Source organism: Piliocolobus tephrosceles, chromosome 12 (assembly GCF_002776525.5).
Source record: "Piliocolobus tephrosceles isolate RC106 chromosome 12, ASM277652v3, whole genome shotgun sequence".
Taxonomy (NCBI): domain Eukaryota; kingdom Metazoa; phylum Chordata; class Mammalia; order Primates; family Cercopithecidae; genus Piliocolobus; species Piliocolobus tephrosceles.
In genome coordinates, this window is record NC_045445.1 from 100487597 (window position 1) to 100494287 (window position 6691).

Here is a 6691-nt window from a genome sequence, read left to right on the forward strand (position 1 = left end):
GTCAGGAGATCGAGACCATCCTGGCTAACACTGTGAAACCCCATCTCTACTAAAAAATACCAAAAAAACTAGCCGGGTGAGGTGGCAGGCGCCTGTAGTCCCAGCTACTCGGGAGGCTGAGGCAGGAGAATGACGTAAACCCGGGAGGCGGAGCTTGCAGTGAGCTGAGATCCCGCCACTGCACTCCAGCCCGGGGACAGAGCGAGACTCCGTCTCAAAAAAAAAAAAAAAAAGTTGTTAAAAAGGGTAGAAGCCTGACACGCCACGCGGCCCCTCAGTCTCCCGCGGCCGCCTCCCCCAGGCATGGCTCAGGGTCTCACCTCACTATGGCAGCGGCATGGCACAGCACACTCGACTTCATGCTCAACACCAAAGCTGATGGCGAGATCATTCTAAAAGGGCTCCAGTCCATTTTCCAGGAGCAGGGGATGGCAGAGCCGGTGGACACCTAGCAAGACCACACCGCTATTTAGCAACCTATACAAACAAAACTGGCAGCCTTACCAACTTGAGAATTTATTCACATGGATTGGAGTTACTGGACTTTCAGAGTTATGATGGTGACGCACAAGGCAAAGAAGAGATCAACAGTCTTTTGAACAAAGGAGAAGAAAGAATGAAAGAATTGAGTCAAGACGGTACTTGGTGGATGAGGCGATTACCACCGATAGTTCCAGGAGGAACCATCGACAGATATTGGCCCACAGCAGATGGACTCCTGGTTGAATACAACGTAGATGAAGTGGTATATGATGAAGATTCACCTTATCAGAACATTAAAATTCTACACTCGAAGCAATTTGGAAATATTCTCATCCTTAGTGGGAATGTCAATTTGGCAGAGAGTGATTTGACATATACCTGGGCCATCGTGGGCAGTGGCAAAGATACACTGGCAAAGATATACTCATTCTGGGAGGCTGAGATGGGGGCATATTGTGTGAAATAGTCGAACTAAAACTAAAGATGGTCACTATGATAGAGATTGATGAAGTGGTGATTGCTGGATGTAAGAAATATATGCGGACTTGTGGTGATGTCTTAGATAATCTTAAAGGAGACTGCTATACGAGGTTCAGTACTGCATTCCAGTACTGAAAAGGTATGCCAAACAAGGGAGATAATTTGATTATGTGATTAATGATGTGATAGCTGTTCCAATCTCCATGTCTCCAGAAGATTCCACATGGGAGTTTCTCAGACTGATTCCTGACCTCTCAATGAAAGCATTGAAACAGGTTGTGAAATATTTTACACAAGGGGAACTCTGTCAATCTGACGGAAGCCCTGTCTCTATGAAGAACAGCTGGGTTGCCTGTATTGTCCTTTGGAATTCTCAAAGGAAATCGTCTGTGTCTCTTCATACTTGGAATTGTGGGTATTTTACACCATTTGGAAGAAACCTAAACCTCAAAGATGAATATCCTCTAACCATGTATGCTGCAAATAACCTTCCTGACCTCCATATGCTGTACATGACGTCAAAATGAGTCACGCAATTGATTGTGACTTCCTTAAAGTTTTCTTTTTTAAATCATTATTTTTAATTTTAAAACAGTAAATGGAAAATGTATATTTTGATGAGTTTAGGGTGTTGTTTTTTTGAAAGTCAGTTGAGGGATGGTTAGACAGCACAGCTAAGACTGCTAAATGCGCTAACCCCCTGGAATGTGAGATTTGTGTTCCTTTTTATTTCTCTGTGGACTTTTTTTGTTTTCATTTTGGCACACCTTCAATTTGGATGTTTGAAGGAATGAACATCATTGTTTTGTTTCAGAAGTAAGTTCTTGATGATGTTTCCTTCCCCCAAAATTGACTTAGATATTAAAATTTGGTGCTTATCATCACGATAAATAGTTAATGCTCGTGAGGCTTAATACCTAGGTGATGGGTTGATAGGTGCAGCAAACCACCATGGCACACGTTTACCTATGTAACAAACCTGCACATACTTCATGTGTATCCTGGAACTTAAAATAAGATAAAATTTAAAAATGTAAAACCTTTTTTTAAACAAATAATAAGAGCCCCAGCTCACCCCTGGGTGGTGAGCTCACCACCTGTAATCCCAGCACTTTGGGAGGCCAAGGTGGGTGGATCACCTGAGGTCAGGAGTTTGAGAGAAGCCTGGCCAACATGGTGAAACCCCATCTCTACTAAAAATACAAAAAAAAAAAAAAAAAAAAAAACTTACCCAGGCATGGTGGTGGGCGCCTGTAATCCCAGCTACTGGGGGTGGGAAGCTGAGGCAGGAGAATCACTTGAACACAGAAGGCAGAGGTTGCAGTGAGTCAAGATCACACCATTGCACTCCAGCCTGGGTGGCAGAGGGAGACTTCATCTCAAAAAAATAAAAAATAAAAATAAATAAATAAATAAAATGTGGTGCTTATAAGAGAGTTTAAAAAAATGAATAGCAATTGCTTCAATTCAAATTACAAAAGAGACCCCAAAAAAGTTGTTAATGGAGTAAATGCTCCAGTTAATGGTTGTCATTTTGTATAAAAATGGACAAATCCAGTCATACACTGTTTATGCCAAACCTAGCAAATCATAAGAATATAGAAAAGTTTGAAATAAAGGGATGGAAGAAAATTTGCCAGGCCCATGCTAATCAAAATAAAGCAAGGTCAGTGATATTACTAGCAAACTGAAAAGACTAAGACAAAAAATTATTCATTGGAATTGAGAGGGCCCTTCCATAATGATTCAATTCACAATGAATATAAACATTCTAACCTTATATACGCTTAAGAAAATGGTGTAAAATAAACACAAAGAAAATATATTAGAACAAACAGTAAAATAACAAAAAAAATTATCATTGTGGAAGATTATAACCATACTGCTCCACTAATTCCCACTGACCCTTCAAGCCTCTGCCTTGGCATCTCTGCCTGGGAAGCTCTCTTTGCTTCTTTTCCATCTGAGTGGCAGGCCTCTCTTCTGAATAAACTTATGGACATAATTATAATATAGTGAGGGCTCTTCATTTTATTTTAATCGTTAAGAAGAAAATATGGGTGTTGTCTGAACCTCTCACAACTGTTTTGTGTCTGTTTTCCCCATTAGAAATGAGAGCAGGGACAATGTCGGTCTTCATCACTGTTAGACGCCTAGTGCCCAGTTTACTGCCATGGGAGGTGTCCAGTAGCAATTGGTGATTAAAGAAATATATCAGGGACTCTGACCCTCTGGTGCTTTTGCAAAATGGCAAATTACTGTAATCTATGTGGCTCCATATTATTTCTTAGAGATAAAAGCAAATACATGCTATAATTTACACTAAAGTTACATTTAACTAACCATGGACAAAGTCAACATTCAAAAAATGTTAAGATCTTTGTTAAGAAGCTATTTTCCCTCATTCAAGCCTAGTGTCTAATGACAGTGTCCCCAGCTAAATCTAAATCTTCACAGCTTGTATCAAACTCAGTTTAGGGATTGGAACATGAAGTGAGAAACCCAAGCTGAACTCAGAAGTATACTGTGAGCTCTATGTAAGAATTAAAGAAAGAGGAAAGAAACATGAAAATTGGCTCAGCAGTTAAAGACAGGTTTACTTTGGGAAATAAACCTGAGAGGGGCTTCTGGCCTAGTTAGGACAGAGGCACTCTCTCTTACAGACTAAGAGTTTTTTTATTTTTTATTTTTTCATTTTGCTTTATTTTTGTTCAGGAACTAAGACTACAAGGCCATACATAGGACAATTTTCTTTCAATGCTTATGATAAAAGTCTACATGCTTACAAAGAAAGGTTCATCATGGCCTTTACAAAAAACAAATAGAAAAGAATTGCTTTTTTAAAATTTTACTTTAAGTTCTGGGGTACATGTGCAAAATGTACAGGTTTGTTACATAGGTATACTTGTGTCATGGTGGTTTACTGCACCTATCAACCCGTCATCTAGGTTTTAAGCCCCACATGCATTAGGTATTTGTCCTAATGCTCTCCCTCCCCTTACCTCCCACCCCCCAATAGGCCCCAGTGTGTGATGTTCCCGTCCCTGTGTCCATGTGTTCTCGTTGTTCTACTCCCACTTATGAGTGAGAACATGCAGTGTTTGATTTTCTGTTCTTGTGTTAGTTTGCTGAGAATGATGGTTCCAGCTTCATCCATGTCCCTGCAAAGGACATGAACTCATTCTCTTTTATGGCTGCACAGTATTCCATGGTGTATATGTGTCACATTTTCTTTATCTAATCTATCACTGATGGGCATTTGGGTTGGTTCCAAGTCTTTGCTGTTGTAAATAGTGCTGCAATAAACATAGGTGTGCATGTGTCTTTATAGTAGAATGATTTATAATCCTTTGGGTATATACCCAGTAATGGGATTGCTGGGTCAAGTGGTATTTCTGGTTCTAGATCCTTGAGGAATCACTAAACTGTCTTCCACAATGGTTGAACTAATTTACACTCCCACCAACATGTAAAAGCATTCCTATTTCTCCACATCCTCGCCAGCATCTGTTGTTTCCTGACTTTTTAATGATCGCCATTCTAACTGGCGTGAGATGGTATCTCATTGTGGTTTCGATTTGCGTTTCTCTAATGACCAGTGGTGATGAGCTTTTTTTCATGTTTGTTGGTCATATAAATGTATTCTTTTGAGAAGTGTCTGTTCATATCCTTCACCCACTTTTTGATGGGGTTTTTTTTTCTTGTAAATTTGTTAAAGTTCCTTGTAGATTCTGGATATTAGACCTTTGTCCGATGGATAGATTGCAAAAATTTTCCCCCATTCTGTTGGTTGCCTGTTCACTCTGATGATAGCTTCTTTTGCTGTGCAGAAGCTCTTTAGTTTAATTAGATCCCATTTGTCAATTTTAGCATTTTTTGCATTTGCTTTTGGTGTTTCGGTCATGAAGTCTTTGCCCTTGCCTATGTCCTGAATGGACATTGCCTAGGTTTTCTTCTAGGGTTTTTATGGTTTTAGGTCTTAATTTAAGTCTTTAATCCTCCTTGAGTTAATTTTTGTATAATGTGTAAGGAAGGAGTCCAGTTTCTGTTTTCTGCATATGGCTAGCCAGTTTTTCCAGTGGCATTTATTAAATGGGGAATCCTTTCCCCATTGCTTGTGTTTGTCAGGTTTGTCAAAGATCAGATGGTTGTAGATGTGTGGTGTTATTTCTGAGGCCTCTGTTTTGTTCCATTTGTGTATATATCTGTTTTGATGCCAGTACCATGCTGTTTTGGTTACTGTAACCTTGTAGTATAGTTTGAAGTCAGTGAGCATGATGCCTCCAGCTTTGCTCTTTTTGCTTAGGATTGCCTTGGCTATACAGGCTCTTTTTTGGTTCCATATGAAATTTAAACTAGTTTTTTCTAGTTCTGTGAAGAAAGTCAATGGTAGCTTGATGGGAATAGCATTGGATCTATAAATTACTTTGGGCAGTATGGCCATTTCCATGATATTGATTCTTCCTAACTATGAGCATGGAATTTTTTTTTCATTTGTTTGTGTCCTCTCTTATTTCCTTGAGCAGTGGCTTGTAGTTCTCCTTGAAGAGGTCCTTCGTGTCCCTTGTTAGCTGTATTCCTAGGTATTTTATTCTCTTTGTGGCAATTGTGAATGGGGCTCACTCATGGTTTGGCTCTCTGCTTGTCTATTGTTGGTGTATAGGAACGCTTGTGATTTTTGCACACTGATTTTGTATCCTGAGACTTTGCTGAAGTTGCTTATCAGCTTAAGGAGTTTTTAAGCTGAGATGATGGGGTTTTCTAAATATACAATCATGACATCTGCAAACAGAGACAATTTGACTTTCTTTCATCCTATTTGAATACCTTTTATATCCTTCTCTTGCCTGATTGCCCTGGCCAGAACGTCCAATACTATGTCGAATAGGAGCAGAGAGAGAGGGCATTCTTGTCTTGTGCCAGTTTTCAAAGGGAATGCTTCCAGCTTTTGCCCATTCAGTATGATATTGGCTATGGGTTTGTCATAAATAGCTCTTATTATTTTGAGATATATTCCATCAATACCTAGTTTATTGAGAGTTTTTGGCATGAAGAGGTGTTGAATTCTATCATTAAAGGCCTTTTCTGCATCATTGAGATAATCATGTGGTTCCTGTCATTGGTTCAGTTTATGTGATGGATTACGTTTATTGATTTGCGTATGTTGAACCAGATTTGTATCCCAGGGATGAAGCTGACTTGATCGTGGTGGATAAGCATTTTGATGTGCCGCTGGATTCGGTTTGCCAGTATTTTATTGAGGATTTTCACATTGACGTTCATCAGGGATACTGGCCTGAAATTTTCTCTTTTTGTTGTTGTCAAAGTGTTTTTAAGGATTCAGGGTGGGAGAGTTTAACAGAGGCTTGGATTGTCTGTGTCTCTTTTTTGTGCTTATCTGGGAGGGAGAGTTTTGTGTCTGTTCCCGTACATCTTCCTGCAGCCACAGGCATAAACCACTCACCCACCCCCGACCCCCGCCCCCCTGCCCCGGTCTGCTTTTAGCTTCCTTATCTTAGTGCACCTGAAGGGAAAGGAATGTGCTTATTAAGGCCCACTGTTTTACTGGGGCCCATTGTATAAGGGTGAAGTTTGGCAGTTACTCAAGAGACTTCCCCCGCTCCTCCGTCTGTGCGAAAGCTGTCTTATCTGTGTTTTTCTGTCTGCTCTTTCTGGCTGTTTGTTGTTAGAAGAGAAATTATTTCCTTGAAATGCATGAAGCTGGAAA

The 6691-nt window shown here is 40.0% G+C and overlaps 1 pseudogene; it reads left to right on the top strand.

Moving 5' to 3' along the window:
* Positions 1-326: 326 nt before the first annotated feature.
* Positions 327-1420, top strand: LOC111535742 (annotated as a pseudogene).
* The last annotated feature ends 5271 nt before the right edge of the window (positions 1421-6691 follow it).